This window comes from Lathyrus oleraceus, chromosome 1 (assembly GCF_024323335.1).
Source record: "Lathyrus oleraceus cultivar Zhongwan6 chromosome 1, CAAS_Psat_ZW6_1.0, whole genome shotgun sequence".
NCBI classification, from domain to species: Eukaryota; Viridiplantae; Streptophyta; class Magnoliopsida; order Fabales; family Fabaceae; genus Lathyrus; species Lathyrus oleraceus.
The window spans coordinates 136900309-136919071 of NC_066579.1; positions in this window are offsets into that span (position 1 = coordinate 136900309).

Below are 18763 nucleotides of genomic sequence, written 5' to 3' on the forward strand. Positions count from 1 at the left end.
GGAGAAAGTTCTTCTACAACACATCCACCACCTTTCATACCTATCATGGATCAACCACCACAACCACCGCCCATGTCCACACTTTGTGTCAACAGTCCAAGGAATACTGCTCAGTTTGCCAACCACACGGGAAGGCAAGTCGAGATGAAAATGGGGACTCTTAACCTACTATATGGAAGTCCATTCACCGGAATGGACCATGAAGACCCCTTTGCTTTTCTCACCAAATTTTATGAGATAGCATTGGCGGCCGGAGTTGATCAAGCTCAAGAGCTACCGTTGTTCAAAAGATTATTTCCCCACGCTTTGCTCGGAAAAGCAAAAGATTGGTACTTGGATCAAACACCTGCAGTCATGACGGATTGGAACGTGTTGGAAGAGAAGTTCATTGAAAGATTTTTCTCCCACAGCCGTTTCATGGAATCCAAAACGGCAATCTCCGTGTTTTCACAAGGGACCAACGAATCATTGAATGAGGCGTGGGAAAGATTCAAATCCATGCTTTGGAAGTGTAAAGGGCATGGTTTTGACGAATTGACTCAAATCCACATTTTCAAAAATGGCCTCAAACCGAATTGCAAGACTTTGTTGGATGCTACCTTGGGTGGTTCTTTATTGTCTAAAAGCGCCGAAGAAGCTACAGGTATCATTAACCGAATGGCTCTAAATGACCTTCAAAGTCAAAGTAGAGGTAACTCTTTGAAGAAACCGGGAGTGCTTGAACTTAGGACGAACAATGTTATTCTTGCCCAAAACAAACTCATTTCACAACAAGTGGAACTCTTAACGCAACAAATAAAAGAGTTGAGAGAACCTTCAAAAGCCAAACAAATAGCTTGTTGTGAGCTTTGCAAAGGTGAGCATGACACCGGATTTTGTCCACCTCCCGGGTTCGAAGAAGTGAACTACATGGCGAACCAATGAGACTACCAACCGAGGCAACAACCACAACAACCGTATCAACCACATCCTCCAAATCAACAACAACACTTACAAGGGAATCAAGGGTTCCAACCAAGGACTAACTACTACCATAACAAAGGTTATGGGGGTGGTTCTTCTAGCCGTCAAAACCCTCCCCAAAATCCTTACCAACCTCAACAACCGCCGGTCGTGACTTCAAATTTGGAAGAGACATTAACACAATTTATGCAAATGTCGATGGCTAATCAAAAGAGCAACGATGCAGCAATCAAAAATCTTGAGACTCAAGTCGGACAACTTGCTAAGCAACTAGCGGAACAACAACCTGGACCATCTTTCTCGGCGAACATGCAAACGAATCCTAAAGAGCATTGTAAAGCGATAACGACGAGAAGTGGAAGGGAGTTGCTTAGTGAGAATAAAAAAAGAGATGAGAGTGAAAAAAGAGAGGAAGAAAAAAATGATGATGAGAAAATAATAGAGGATAGTATTGATGGTGAAGTTGGGGAGTGGAGCGAGGAAGAAGTTGAAAAGGACAAAAAAAATGGTGAAGTTGAAAATAAAGAAAGTGTGGAAGTCGAAAAGAATAAGAATGATGAAGTGATGGTGGATGGAGTGAAAAGGAAAAGACTGAGGAGTTCTAGAGTTTCTAAAGGAAAGGAGGTAGTGATCCAATCCAAAACCTTCCGTATCCACATGCTCCATCTAAGAGGGAGAACGAACGGCATTACGCCCGGTTCATGGATATTTTCAAACAACTGCAAGTGAACATTCCGTTTGTCGAAGCATTGGAGCAAATGCCTAAGTATGCAAAATTCATGAAAGACATACTTACAAAAAAGCGGAGGTACACGGAACCGGAGACCATTGTCCTAGATGCGAGCTGTAGTGCAATCATTCAAAGGACACTTCCAAAAAAAGAGCTGTAGTTTTCGCATTGATGCGATTGAAGAGGCAACCTTTGAAGTTTCTAAGCATATTCATGAGATATCTCCTATGGAGTTAGCTCTTGATGACTTCTTTAAAGTTTTCACAGTGGAAGAAGAGCAAGCTCTTGATGAATGCTTAAGGGAACTTGATAGTTTAAACGAAATACAACCGTGGGAAGTTGAGGAGGAAGACTTGAAGAAGGAGGTTAATGAGGAAAAATTGCCTATTGAATTGAAAATGTTACCTTCTACTTTGAAGTATGCATTCCTCGACGAGACCGAAGCAAAGCCGGTCATCATAAGCAACCTTTTGTCAAAAGATGAAGAAGCCCGTTTGATCAATGTGTTGAAAAAGAATCAAGAAGCCATCGGTTGGACTCTTTCCGATCTCAAAGGAATTAGTCCTTCCTATTGCATGCACAAGATCTTAATGGAAGAGGACTTTAAGCCGGTAGCTCAACCACAACGCTGCTTAAATCCTACTATGAAGGAAGTTGTTAGGAAGGAAGTTGTTAAGTTGTTGGATGCGGGAATGATCTACCCGATTTCGGATAGCCCATGGGTTAGTCCTGTGCATGTGGTTCCGAAGAAAGGTGGCATTAGCGTAATTCGAAATGAAAAGGATGAATTGATCCCGACCAAAGTTGCAACGGGGTGGCGTATGTGTATTGATTATAGGCGGTTGAATACTGCAACTCGAAAAGACCATTTTCCACTCCCGTTCATGGATCAAATGTTAGAAAGACTCTCGGGGCAACAATATTATTGTTTCTTAGATGGCTATTCCGGGTATAACCAAATTGCGGTTGACCCGGCCGATCATGAAAAGACGGCTTTCACATGTCCCTTTGGAATTTTCACATACCGTAAAATGCCCTTTGGGTTATGCAATGCACCAGCGACTTTCCAAAGATGTGTGCAAGCTATTTTTGCCGACCTTATCGAGAAAACAATGGAAGTCTTTATGGATGACTTCTCAGTATTTGGTGGTTCCTTTAGTCTATGCTTGGAAAACTTGGAAACAGTTCTTGAAAGATGTGTGAAGACCAATCTTGTGCTTAATTGGGAGAAGTGCCACTTCATGGTGACCGAGGGGGTAGTGCTTGGCCATAAAGTCTCTTCAAGAGGGCTTGAAGTTGATCGTGCTAAAGTTGAAGTGATTGAAAAGTTACCTCCTCCAGTGAATGTGAAGGGAATCCGAAGCTTTTTGGGGCATGCCAGTTTCTATCGGCGCTTTATCAAAGACTTCTCAAAGGTAGCTAAGCCTTTGAGTAATTTGCTAGCTAAGGACCAGGTATTTCTTTTAACTGATGAATGTTTACAAGCTTTCGAAATTTTGAAGGAAAAATTGGTTACCGCTCCAATTATAGCCGCTCCAAATTGGAATCTAAATTTTGAGCTCATGTGTGATGCGAGCGACTATGCAATCGGAGCGGTATTAGGCCAAAGAAAAGAGAAAAAATTTCATGCGATACATTACGCAAGTAAAGTTCTTAATGAGGCTCAAATTAACTATGCCACCACTGAAAAAGAATTACTTGCGATAGTGTATGCGCTTGAAAAGTTTAGGTCTTATCTTATAGGGTCCAAAGTCGTAGTGTATACCGACCACTCGGCGATTAAATATTTGCTCACCAAACTGGACTGAAAGCAAAGGCTCATCCGTTGGATCCTCTTGTTACAAGAATTTTATGTTGAAATCAAAGACAAGAAAGGATCGGAAAATTTGGTGGCGGATCATTTATCTCGCTTAGTTAATGTGGAGGTTACTGAAATTCTGGTGTAGTCAGAGTTCAGATGTTCTACTCCAAGTAATGACATCTGATCTTACATTGTTACTAATACAGCAAGACAATTATACAAATTAAAACCCAGTACTGATATGCACACATTCACAGATGTCACGACATCTGCTACTCTATCACCATAGAATGGAAGAACTCCCAGTTCTGTCCATCTAGTACAAAGACACATCAGAAATCAAACATAGCACTTACTTCCGTTGAGCCTGCACAGTTATCAGCATGATGTCTCAACATTGATTTGAACATCACCTGTTACAGCATTACAGGTTGACCTTATTTTATAACAGACAAAATTGTAACGTGCAGAAGGTAAAAACACAAGTAATTGTTAACCCAGTTCGGTGCAACATCACCTACTCTGGGGGCATACCAAGCCAGGAAGAAGATCCACTATCAGCAGTATTAATTCAGAGTTAAACTCCCCCGTTTACAACTCTTCACTTAATCCCTACCCAATGCAATCTATACCTAGGAACTCCTAGATAGAAACCACCAGTTTCCATTCCTATCACTACAATTACAATGTAATGCTAAACAACTTGAACTTGCTTCACAGCTTCGTTCAAGACCATAACAACTCTTACCTACAGGCTTTGAGTTACAAATACTCTCATGCTTTGAGCACTGAGAAACACATGGTAACCTTCCCACAGGTTAGGAGGTTTACCGCACACACACCCCTAATTTTACATGGTTTGAGGCTTCCAAAACCTAGGTTACAATCTGCTATTTATAACCTAAATACCCAACTGGATTTGGGCCTTGTATTTGTATTTCCTAAAATTAAGGTTAGGCAAGTTAACCTAATTTCCACATATTAGGGTGCTAACAAATAGGCTATTTGTTAGGTCTCTTGAATTTAGCTCTTCTGTTAATTTCCTGGATTTTAGCACAACTGTTAGATTCCTGAAAAACAGCCTGAGATAAATACTGAAACAGAAAAACTAACTAGCCTACACTTTAGCATATGCTGTCAGGAATGAATGTCACAACATACAGTTTGACGTCCAGAACATAGGCCATATGCTAACTCTGTCATTCTCCTGAAACCAGTCTGAAGGAAATACTGAGCTGTAATAAATACTGAACTATACCAGAAAAACTAACTGGCCTATAAGTCAGTATTTGCTGTCAAGAATGAATGTCATAACATTCAGTTTGACATCCAGACAATAGGCTGTGTGCTAGGTCTGTTATTCTCCTGAAAAACAGCCTAAAATAAATACTGAACCATAACAGGAAAACCAACTAGCCTATAATTCAGTATCTGCTGTCAGGGATGAATGTCATAACATCCAGTTTGACATTCAGTAAGTCATGTATTGAATGACTGTCATAACAGAAAATCAGCCTGAACTAAATACTGAGCTACAATAGAAAAACTGATTAATCTATAATTCAGTATCTGCTGTCAGGGATGAATGTCATAACATCCAGTTTGACATTCAGTAAATCCTGTATTAGCTAATCCTGCAGCATACTACTTAAGTATGTCATGATATCAGTCAAGACATCTAAGTACAGTAACTATTTTAACACAAAATTCAACCAATCAAAACATCTACAGTTACCGCTTCAGAGAAGGAAATCCGGGAAGAGTATCCTGATGAAAAACTCTTCAAAATTCAAGTTAGGTCATGGTTTGCAGACTTTGCGAACCATAAGGCTAGTGGTTTGGTGCCTCCCGACCTAACTTCGAACCAAAAGAGAAAATTTCTCTCAGATGCCAAGTACTACGTATGGGATGACCCATATTTGTTTAAGTTGGGTGGTGACAACCTTTTGAGAAGGTGTGTTACCGGCGATGAGGCGCAGAGAATCCTTTGGCATTGTCACAACTCGCCTTACGGCGGACACTATAATGGGGTAAGAACGGCCACTAAAGTCCTTCAGTCAGGATTTTATTGGCCCACTATTTTCAAAGACGCACATGCCCATGCGCAAGGTTGTGATAGTTGCCAAAGAAGCGGTGGGATTGGTAAGAGAGACGAGATGCCTCTCCAAAACATCCAAGAGGTTGAAGTATTTGATTGTTGGGGTATCGATTTTGTAGGACCATTCCCACCCTCTTATGGTAACGAGTATATGCTTGTAGCTGTTGATTACGTTTCAAAGTGGGTTGAGGCGATTACCTCACATCGGGAGGATGCGAAAACGGTAATAATTTTTTTGAAGAAAAACATATTTTCCCATTTCGGAACCCCCGAGTGTTGATTAGTGATGGAGGGTCACACTTTTGTAATGCACCATTGGAAAACGTTTTAAAACATTACGGTGTATCACATAGAGTGACGTCTCCGTATCACCCGCAAGCTAATGGTCAATCCGAAGTCTCTAATCGTGAGATTAAGAGAATTCTTGAGAAAACTATGTCAAATTCGAAGAAAAAGTGGTCACAAAAATTGGATGAAGCGTTATGGGCATACCGTACCCTGTGTCACATAGAAGATAGCAAACATCAGCATAACCTCTTGTTTTAGAGGACCTTCGTCTTCACAGAAATCTGTTGTCCTGGGGTACATTTGTTACTCCCCCTTTTTGTCAAAAATGTTGCCAAAGCAACACTTAATATGACAGACCAACAACAATAAAGTTACAACCAAATTTCAGAAACACACACTTGATTTTACTTCATAGTTTCAATCAAGAATACACACTCTTGATTTTGCTGCATAGCTTTGATCAAACAGACACACACTCTTGCTTCCACTGAATTTTCTGTGTATAGGGTGTCATGACATCGGGTCTGACATCCTGGAAAAATCCTGCATAATTCCATAATGCCTTTTGTAACTTCCAGCAGGTACAATCATATCAGATTCCATGACTTTGTGTATGACTTCTTGAAACACTCCTGCATGAACATGTTCTTGAACTCCAGCAGGTACATATCATATCAGATGCCATGACCTTGTGTATGACATTCTGAAACAAATACTGCATGAACATGTTTTTGAACTCCAGCAGGTACATAGGATATCTTATGTTAAGACATCACACATAACATCTTGTGAACACTCTTTGTTTTACCAAACTTGCTCCCCCTTTGGCAAATATTGGCTAAAACATATATCTTTCCTTTTTGTTCACAAGGTAAACTATCAGCAGTTAAACAACATAACATTAGTTTAAACAGCAACAGAAGCAACACAATTACTAGCTTTATAGATACTAGTAATACATACATGCATAAGGGTACTTCTCCTCCCCCTAAATCTGTGCAACAACAACAGAATTACTAATTAAGGATGCAACTAGTAAGACACACACACACACAGGCTCATTATAATATATCATAATGAGACACACCACATCCATATTTCCTTATGACTGTAAGTTTCAGAAGGAAATAACAATATTGTCCAAGGCAATGTCATGACATCCGGTCAGACATTCTTCTGCTCACTCAGCCTTGACACACACCACATCATCTCAATAACTAACAAGGTGCCATACCTTGTTATCTGAGACCACATAGACCACAAGCTTGATGATTACTTGCAGCACAAAGACAGAACTCCCCCTGTCATGAACAACCAACTCTCCTTTTAAAGCTTGGAGATCACACATGAACATATCCAACACCCCAAAGTTGGACCTTCACATACTTCCTGATTCAAAGAGAACCCATACCACTTGATGTATGGAAAACATAAGACGCATCTTCATGTCTTCCAGAGCACAGCCTCTGTTCAACCCTCTTGGCTGAACACATCCACACTTTGTGTCAATCTCTCTTCTAACCAGAACAGAAAACCACTTCACAAAATGTTCTAACATTAGTTAGGACATCCTTCACAACATAACAAAGAACACCATTTGATAATCTTCAGATATCACTGAGTCACCAGCTTGATCCAAAAGAAACCAGACACAAATTGGGACATATACATTCTCATCCCATTACAAGAGATAATCTTCCATAGATAGCTCAGAACTCCTACCACAAGCTCCAAGAGATGAATAGAAAACACCTCCTTTTGTCTTCAACTTACTACTTTTCTGCTCAAAAGTAATTTGTCTCAGACTTTCCTCAAGAATAATCAGCTTCCATATGTTGATTATCTTGATTCTTCGAACTCACTTCTGAGATAGACCAAATGCCACTGGTTGATTACCTCCTTCATGAATCCTCATATGAAAAAGTCAAATGCCACTTTTTGACCTCTCCAAGTTTATCAGACTTCTCCCAAAGATATTCTGACCTTCCAAGTGAGACTTGAACTTCAAGCTACATGTTAAACAAAACTTAGATTCTCTAAGACATGAACAGGTAACATCTTCTCCATCTAGCAACTCCAAAGAACTGCAATGAGAACAATCTTTTTGAAGTACCCAATCTACAACTCTGTAGACCCTTCTATCTTAAGTTGATGTGCCACTTCACCAACTAAGATTCTGATGTTGAACCAAATGTCACAACATTGTGTTTTAACATCTAGCTGTTGAATTCAACTCCTTCTTCTGCCACTTGAAAGAACTTCCTCCCTACACAGAACAAGAGTTCAACGCTCTCATAGACTTGATTGTGGAACCAAGTTTGAGTAAATAACCTCCATCCTGCAGGTTTGCAGTTAAGTCATCCAAACTCACACCTTGATGAATCCCTGCTTCTTCTCCAAAGACATCAGACACTCTGATGCATGAGTCTTCAGAAGGACCAGTTAGAAACTAACCCTTCAGCTATACCAAGGATTCCACTTCCTAAAGCAAGGCTGTTTCCATGATGTAAAGAATGCTGCCACTTGTTCTTAACTCCACAGTGTGCATTAGCCAATGCACTTCCTTACCTAGATTAGAAGTAAACTGATCCAAGTAACCACCATCAAGACTATGATGTCTTCTTCTTCTTGTACACACCAAGGCTGAACATGTTTCTTGCCAGGAAACCTTTTCAGAGATCATATGCTTTTGCTGCCACCAAAGTGATAGATCATAAACCAATGTACTATCCTTCCTGTGATTCTGCACAGGGTCTTGAAGAAGAGATGTTCCAACATCTTTAAGAACATCAGTTATCTTGAGCTCCAAGGATAATCAATTAAATACTTGTACTTGGCACAAGTAGACATTGATCTTAAATCCTTTCCCAATTATCCTTTCAGATACTTCCACCATAAGAATACTTTGAAAATACTCTTCTTGTGTCAACATCTTTTTCTTGCAAGCACCTCAACCGTTTTGAGAATCTTTCCAGATTAGATTCACCCTTAGGAATGAGAGAGATGAATCCTTCCTTGCAAATGTGTCACACAACAACCAGAACCCATGTGACACAGGTCAACAGCCAACCATACCCTAGGCTGACCAAACGTGAGGAGGTTAACCAAAACTCCCCCTCAAATTAACAATCATGGAAACTCCACACCAATATCCAGGCATTGTACACAAATGTCTCAACATGACATACACCATCCCTACCAGTGGCAACTAACTCTATGAGTTATACTTATACATACTCCAATCACACCAATCAGACTCCAGCTGACCATAAGTACTAGTGAAAAAACAACACCAGTCAATAGTAGATATGCATTTCCAGAGCATACTACCTCAACCAACCTCTGAATCTTCATATTCTCACTCCTTGGAAGAAATGCCACTTCTGAGCGTGGTGTTTGAATAACAAGATTCATGGTCCCAATCCTCTTAAATGAAATAGCAATCAGGTTACCCCATTATTGACTTCTAACATCCAGGGGACTTGTCTTTCAACACAACATAGTACTTCAAGGAACAACTATCCAACCCTGATCAATCTACAGAAATAAGACAAACAGCAGGAAATTGCACAATGTCACATCTCAACCAGCTCCACTTCTAGAGATCATACTTCTAAAAGTGACCTTCTTGAGCACACACACAGTTGACCCTACCCTTGTCAACTTAGCACAAACAGATGTCTCCTCTTCCAGGTCAGGAGTAGGTTCCAAACAAAAGTATCCCTTTGTTTGAAACCTAAAACATTTGCTCTTCAACCAGTAGTTGCGTACTTGTTGAACAACATGTTCTAACATCACATAGAACATTAGTTCCACCTCCTTGAAACAAACCCTCCTTGAAAGTCTTCAAGGTCTTCATATACCCTACCAAAGAGAGTAAAAGAATCAGTGATCAGGCGATTCTTACCATCCTGAAGTGAGCACGTCATGATGAGTGGACTTGAGGAGACTCAAGTACCTTTGACATCTTCAGTAGATTATGATGAAATCTTGAATACAGCAGCCTTTCATCCACATGAGGGGAAACTACATCAGAGTTTGAGTTTTGCCAGGTATTATGCAGCGGAAATCATAATACAACTCAACCTATGAACACACACTTCACCAGATCATCCTCCAAGAACATACCAAGTTTGAATATGATTCAATACTAGCACAACTGTCCCACACAAAGGTCAATTGCCAACCTCTAGAGACAGGTACACACAGTTCCTGTCATGAATAGTCCATCCACCTTCTTCAAAGGACCATTCAGGGAAATCACATAACCTTCCACAAGTTCCAACATCAGTACTAGCATACCTCTTTGCAACATACCAGAAAGTATCACCCATGGATCTCATCCAGAAACAGAACAGGATGCCTGCTCTAATACCAATTGAAATTCTGGTGTAGTCAGAGTTCAGATGTTCTACTCCAAGTAATGACATCTGATCCAACATCGTTACTAATACAACAAGACAATTATACAAATTAAAACCCAGTACTGATATGCACACATTCACAGATGTCACGACATCTGCTACTATATCACCATAGAATGGAAGAACTCCCAGTTCTGTCCATCTAGTACAAAGACACAGCAGAAATCAAACATAGCACTTACTTCCGTTGAGCCTGCATAGTTATCAGCATGATGTCTCAACATTGATTTGAACATCACCTGTTACAGCATTACAGGTTGACCTTATTTTATAACAGACAGAATTATAACGTGCAGAAGGTAAAAACACAAGTAATTGTTAACCCAGTTCGGTGCAACATCACCTACTCTGGGGGCATACAAAGCCAAGAAGAAGATCCACTATCAGCAGTATTAATTCAGAGTTAAACTCCCCCGTTTACAACTCTTCACTTAATCCCTACCCAATGCACTCTATATCTAGGAACTCCTAGATAGAAACCACCAGTTTCCATTCCTATTACTATAATTACAATGTAATGCTAAACCACTTGAACTTGCTTCACAGCTTCGTTCAAGACCATAACAACTCTTACCTACAGGCTTTGAGTTACAAATACTCTCATGCTTTGAGCACTGAGAAACACATGGTAACCTTCCCACAGGTTAGGAAGTTGACCGCACACACACCCCTAATTTTACATGGTTTGAGGCTTCCAAAACCTAGGTTACAATCTGCTATTTATAACCTAAACACCCAACTGGATTTGGGCCTTGTACTTGTATTTCCTAAAATTAAGGTTAGGCAAGTTAACCCAATTTCCACATATTAGGGTGCTAAAAAATAGGCTATTTGTTAGGGCTCTTGAATTTAGCTCTTCTGTTAATTTCCTGGACTTTAGCACAGCTGTAGATTCCTGAAAAATAGCCTGAGATAAATACTGAAATAGAAAAACTAACTAGCCTACACTTTAGCATATGTCGTCAGGAATGAATGTCACAACATTCAGTTTGACGTCCAGAACATAGGCCATATGCTAACTCTGTCATTCTCCTGAAAACCAGTCTGAAGGAAATACTGAGCTGTAATAAATACTGAGCTATACCAGAAAAACTAACTGGCCTATAAGTCAGTATCTGCTGTCAGGAATGAATGTCATAACATTCAGTTTGACATCCAGACAATAGGTTGTGTGCTAGGTCTGTTATTCTCCTGAAAAACAGCCTGAAATAAATACTGAACCATAACAGAAAAGCCAACTAGCCTATAGTTCAGTATCTGCTGTCAGGGATGAATGTCATAACATCCAGTTTGACATTCAGTAAGTCATGTATTGAATGACTGTCATAACAAAAAATCAGCCTGAACTAAATACTGAACTACAACAGAAAAACTGATTAATCTATAATTCAGTATCTGCTGTCAGGGATGAATGTCATAACATCCAGTTTGACATTCAGTAAATCCTGTATTAACTAATCCTGCAGCATACTACTTAAGTATGTCATGATATCAGTCAAGACATCTAAGTACAGTAACTGTTTTAACATAAAATGCAGCCAATAAAAACATCTACAGTTACCGCTTCAGAGAAGGAAATCCGGGAAGAGTTTCCTGATGAAAAACTCTTCAAAATTCAAGTTAGGTCGTGGTTTGCAGACTTTGCGAACCATAAGGCTAGTGGTTTGGTGCCTCCCGACCTAACTTCGAACCAAAAGAGGAAATTTCTCTCAGATGCCAAGTACTACGTATGGGATGACCCATATTTGTTTAAGTTGGGTGGTGACAACCTTTTGAGAAGGTGTGTTACCGGTGATGAGGCGCAGAGCATCCTTTGGCATTGCCACAACTCGCCTTACGGCGGACACTATAATGGGGTAAGAACGGCCACTAAAGTCCTTCAGTCAGGATTTTATTGGCCCACTATTTTCAAAGACGCACATGCCCATGCGCAAGGTTGTGATAGTTGCCAAAGAAGCGGTAGGATTGGTAAGAGAGACGAGATGCCTCTCCAAAACATCCAAGAGGTTGAAGTATTTGATTGTTGGGGTATCGATTTTGTAGGACCATTCTCACCCTCTTATGGTAACGAGTATATGCTTGTAGCTGTTGATTACGTTTCAAAGTGGGTTGAGGCGATTACCTCACCTCGGGCGGATACGAAAACGGTAATAATTTTTTTGAAGAAAAACATATTTTCCCGTTTCGGAACCCCCCGAGTGTTAATTAGTGACGGAGGGTCACACTTTTGTAATGCACCGTTGGAAAACGTTTTAAAACATTACGGTGTATCACATAGAGTGACGACTCCGTATCACCCGCAAGCTAATGGCCAAGCCGAAGTCTCTAATCGTGAGATTAAGAAAATTCTTGAGAAAACTGTGTCAAATTTGAAAAAAGAGTGGTCACAAAAATTGGATGAAGCGTTATGGGCATACCGTACCGCTTTCAAAGCTCCAATTGGGCTAACTCCTTTTCAATTGGTGTTTGGTAAAACTTGCCATTTGCCGGTTGAATTGGAGCACAAAGCATTGTGGGCCCTGAAATTATTAAACTTTGATAAGGATTTGGCCGGTGAGAAAAGGAAAGTGCAACTGCTTGAGTTGGAAGAGATGCGCAATGCCGCATATCACTCGAGTTGGTTGTATAAAGAAAAGGTAAAAAAATATCATGACAAAAAGCTTCGAAAGAAGGAATTTGTGCCCGGACAGTTGGTCCTATTGTTCAATTCTAGGTTGAAGCTATTCCCCGGAAAATTGAAATCAAAATGGTCCGGGCCATTTCGGGTCAAAGAAGTCAAGGAATATGGAGCTATTGTCATTGAGGACATGGAAAAGAAAGAGAGTTGGACGGTAAATAGCCAACGTTTGAAGGTTTATCTCGGCGGTCATGTGGATCGCGGGAGCTGTACTATTTCCTTGGATGCTCCTTTGTGAGCATCGAACCGTCGAGCTTATCCGACGTTAAACAAGCGCTTGTTGGGAGGCACCCCAACATTGTAAGTATTTACAGTTTTCTGTTATGTTGTATTGGTGTCCATTTTGAAAAAACCTTGTTGAATGTGCTTTACCTGCTGTTAGGAAAAAACAAAATGCTGTCATGCTCGCTAGCTGCTCGCTAGGCGAAGGCAGTAGCGAGCTGATTCGCTATCTGCTCGCTAGGCGAAGCAGTAGCGAGCGCTGCGTGGCAGCACTTTATTTCTGTTTCACAGGGCCACTCATTTGGGCCCAAACACTTGTTATTTCGTTTTTTATCTGATAACAGTATCAAGCTTATTCTCACACACTCACACTATCACTTTAACATTCATTCTCACTCAAACCCTAACCTCTTGCTTTGTAAACCCTAACCTCCTGTGCATTTCAAATTCAACAGATCTCAAACCAGGTTTGCCCCTTCTTCATTACTTTCTGTTTCCAATTGCTTGAAATTTCTGAATATGAGACATTTAGGGTGAATTTGGGGGAATGAGTACATTAGGTTTTGCATGTGGGTGTAGATTTGCATGTACCTTAAAACGATGCCTTTCATGATAAATCATTTTGTTTCTGAAAGGGATACCATGAGACTTAGGTTTTTCTGGAATTTGGTTGTTAAACATTGCAGAACCCAAAACCCGTAAGATTCGCTAGCATCTCGCTAGGCGAATCAGTGGCGAGCATTCGCTGCCACTTTGCTAGGCGAACCTGTAGCGAAGCTTCGCTGGGTACTCGCTAGGCGATGCAGCAGCGACCATGACAGTACTTGGATTTTCTGTTTTTCTTTCTAATCTGTTTGGTGTTTGTGTTGTTTCTTCTCTATGTCTTTGCAGATGGCATCCAAGTCCAGCATTTCGAAGAAAAGAAAGGTCGGGAGCACTTCCCGTACCGTGCCCATACAGTTTGACACCGACAAATTTGTCGGGGCAAAACAAGCGGCTAGATATGTGGCTTTGGAAAAGCGAAAAATTTTGCCGGAGAAAAGATTTATAATCAACCCCGAAGGCACCTACCGTACATTTGTCGGGTTGATTCATAGTAAAAAGTGGGACCGGTTGATATCTCCCCTTGAGCATTATGACATCGAAACAGTGCGTGAGTTCTACGCGAACGCACTACCGAACGACGACGAGCCATTCACATGGACGACTAGAGTGTCTGGCCGTATAGTTGCGTTCGATCGGGATACAATCAACCGGGTGCTGGGTGAACCGCTCCATCTGGGAGCGAATGAGATGGACACTTACCACCGTGATTTGAGGCTACACAGAGATACCGATTCAATTTTTGCTGCCCTGCTTTTTGAAGGGAAATCAGTTGAGCTGAACCCATCTGGGGTTCCAATGAGATACCATAGGGAAGGCATGATTCCCATGGCTCAGCTGATCCTTATGTTGGTTCTGACAAATATAAAACCCAAGTCTCACACTTCAACTGTGCCGATCCCAGTGGCACACTTGGTTCACTGTATCCTCACGAATATCCAGATTGATGTGGCAAGGATAATTGCTTTAGAGTTGAAGTCCGTGATTGAGAGCGGGCTAAAGTCGGGGGCACGAGTTAACTGTCCCCTTGCTTTCCCGTGTCTCATCATGGCTTTATGCCAACATGCGAGGGTAAAGCTACCCTCCCGGAGTCAAGTAAGGATCCCGCCAACTATTGATGACAGATACATGGCCAAGTACTGCAAACCGAAGAACTTAAGGAGTAGTTCAGCTGTTGATGTTACCGGGACTTCTGATGGTCCTGGTACTTTTGCTCATGGATCTGATCCTTTCCAGTAGGCTGTCTGCAACTATAACTGGGATTGGATGGCGGCAACTCAGCGCGCCATGCTAGATATTCATGATTCTATGCAGCTGTTACAGTTGCAGGTGTGACCCCTCCGGTGAGCATTCAATGATGACACGTGAGTAGTTTCTGCAGCACGCTAGCTGGCCTGTGGACAGGCCTGTGTTTGGAGAGGGGGCGGGTGCCGGTGCTTCTGGTGCTGGTGCTTCTGGTGCTGCTGAGGATGTTGGTGATGATGATGATGATGATAGTGATGATGCTACCGGTTCTGAAGCCGGTAGTGATAAGGGTTTTGAGTCCTTTGAGGGCTAAGTTTGTTTTATTTTTATTGTATTTTCAGATTTGTTGTATTTTGGTTATGTACTTTTGGGGTGTTTTGTCCCCCATGCACATTTTAAATTTTCTAAGTAATAGTACTGTTTATGTTTTTAATTTGTGTGTTTGGCTTAAATTTCTTGTTTTAGTAAATTTTTGGTTGATTGAGTGTCAAACCTTCTAGATTGGTTGCTCCTCAAAAGAAGTATACAATGAAGGTGCGTCCGAGCTTGGATGGCAATGATAAAAATAAACAAGTGAATAATGTTAAGGTACATGGTTACCTCCGGTTAGAATTTTAGAATGCATTAAGAACTTTACTCTTTTTGTAATTGAATATTGTTCTTTTTGCAACATATTGGAATGAATGTTTCATCTAGGACTTAGAACCACAAATTGTGAGGAAACCTCCATTGTACACTTAAATGTTGGATTCTAATAAACTTTGTTGATTCATTTGATTCATGCTTTGTCTTTTATTATTGTGAATTTGTGGAAGCAATTAGAAATCATCAAGGCGCTTGTTTTCTTATGAGCACAACCAGTTCCAAATACAACTTACCCATGAGCAGAGAGAGTATTCGTTAACCCCTTTGAGCTTAAACAGTTGAATCTTTGCTTGAAATAAGCGAGATGTCAAAAATCTTTTTTCTTGAAACCCGGAAAATTTTGATAATTGTTCTTTTGCCGTAAAAAGTCAAGAGCATTCACTTAGGGTGAGTAAGAAATAAGTTGGGGAGAACGAAAAAGAGAATCGGTAAGTGCCACAACTCTTGAAAAACCGAGCAAGCATTGAAAAAAATATTTAAAAAAAATTAGAAAAGAGAAACATCTGTTTTGTAAATATGATGTAAAAGAAAAGAAAAAAAAATATAGAGAAAATGAAAATGAATGCTTGCTTGGAAGAAAAATAGTGAAAAACAAAATTGAGTTGTGAAATAAGAGTTGTGAAGGTTTCAAATGAGAAACAAATGGAACGAAGTTGAGATGTGTGAATAGTGTACAGTGAATGTCTCTTTTGCATCGACAATTTCGTTTTCAATGGCCTTAGATATGACCCTTGTTTGTAAACCTAACCAAGCTACAACCAGAAAAGTCCTTAGTGATCTTCGCGCTTCCCCATTTTCATTTATAATTGTTAGACATTGTATGAATTGAATTGATTTCTTCATTGTTTGTTGGAGAGTGAGATTATTGCCGCGGTTGCAAACGCGTAATTTCTTCAATCCTTATTCGAAGAGGAGAGATAGGGTGATTCATTCAAGATAATATTGTTGTGGATTGTTACATGTTTTACATTGCTATTAAGTTTTAGTTCTTGTGTATTATGTTATTCTAACCATTGGGAATTTGTATCTGGTTGATTCGCTTGTGTTTGAGCCGTTTTATCCAACTTCGGAGAAACCTTTTTCTTAAAGCAAATCCTCTTGTCCTTCAAGAGGCATACTTTGCTTGAGGACAAGCAAGAATCTAGTTGGGGAGAGTTGTTAGATGCCCAAAAGTGCTTATTTGAGCTATCAAATGTGGGCATCTTTCACTCCTTTTTGTTGCTAAAGTGTTCGAAACCGCCTTTGTTTTAGATGAATTGCAATACAATGTTAAACGATCTTGGTACCTTTAATTTGTGCGTTATTGTGCAGGAATTAGGCATGAAATAATAGAAAATGAAGGCACAAGAAAGTTGGCAAAGGGACCAAGAGAGGAATGCATTCATCAGCTTGCTCGCTAGGCGAGTGATGTAGCGAAGTGCTCGCTAGGCGAGCACCCAGCGAGCTGCTAGCGAGCATTCCCAGAATTTTACAGTAGCAAAGTCAGCCAACTCGCTAGGCGAGCAGCCAGCGAAGGTGGTAGCGAACACGCCCAGACTTGGTCAAAAGCACAGCCAGCACTTACTCGCTAGGCGAGCCACTAGCGAACTCCCAGCGAACAATTCCAGTAGCAAAACCACCTAAGCTCGCTGGAGCGAAGGTGGAAGCGTAGGCTTCGCCTAGCGAAGGTTTTGTTCGCCTAGCGAACATGAAATCTGGCCAAGATATTTTCTCTGGGCGCATGTGCCTCTGGTGCCTATTTTGGGGCTCGCTAGGCGAACCATTATGCTCGCCTAGTGAGCATGACAACTCAGGCAACAATACTATAAGTAGCAGGGGCTACTTTTTGGAACTTTACTTTGTACTTTTACTTAGCATTTTCTTAGATATTTTCCAGCATTGCTCTAGAGATATTTTGTAACCTAGAAACCCATTTTTCTTCATCTTTTAACATCATTCTACAAAAAGAAGGTGGATTCCCATCCAATCTCGATTCTTCGACGTGGATGTTGATCAACCTTCAACCGAGACTTGTTGTGCAAGCCACCATGAAAATGAGTGGCTAAGTTCTTCATTTTGTCAAGGTTAGATGTAGATGATCATAAGCTTTGTGTGTATATGAGATGATCTTCATTTGTAAACTCTTTAATGATGAATATATGGTGAAAACTTTGTTTTACCGATAACTCTTTGTGTTGGTTTATGATCGAGAGATGTTTACCAACTCTTTACCTAGGTTTTCATCCAATCTTGTTTGTTAGCTAGAGATAGTAATGAACGATTTTGTTCACCATAAAGTTGAACCAAAAAGTTGTCATTTTGATAGATTGTGTTAGAGATAAACAATGGATCAAAATGGGAAAACCCACAATGTGTGTTAGAGATAAACACATTGAGAGGACTTTGTGAGATAGTTTATCATCTAAAGGAGTTTATGAGTTTGTTGATTGAACATATACATGCAAAGTGATCGTCGAACCCTAACTTTGACAATCTTTCTCAAATAGAAAAAACAAAACTTTTACCACATTTTCTTACACTTTTATGCAAGCTACCGTGACTAAAACCAAAACCCCTTGTTACTACGAGTTAAGAATTAAAACAACTGTCGAACGGCGGCAATATCTCACAATCCCTGTGGAGACGATAACAAAAACCCGACACCAAAACTACACTAAACAAAATTGCGTCGTTAGAAGATGGTGCTGCCAAGTGGAAGTTTGTCATTCAAAGGAGGGTTGCTGTTGAAAAGGAGCTGGGAAAGGAGGCTGTAGAAGTGAAGGAAGTCATGGAATTGATTAAGGCTGCTGGACTGATGAAAACTGTTGTTGCTTTGCCCCAATGCTTTGAAGGGTTAGTGAAGGATTTTATTGTGAATATCCCAGAGGATATTTCTGAAAAGAGTAGCAAGGAATTCTGCAAGGTCATTGTAAGAGGAAGATGTGTGAGGTTCTCCCCAACCATAATCAACAAATTCCTAGGGAGAGGAACTGAGGGAGATGTGGATTTAGAGGCTACATACAATGAAGTCTGTAGGACTATTACTGCTGGCCAAGTCAAGGAATGGCCTAGTAAGAAGCATCTATCA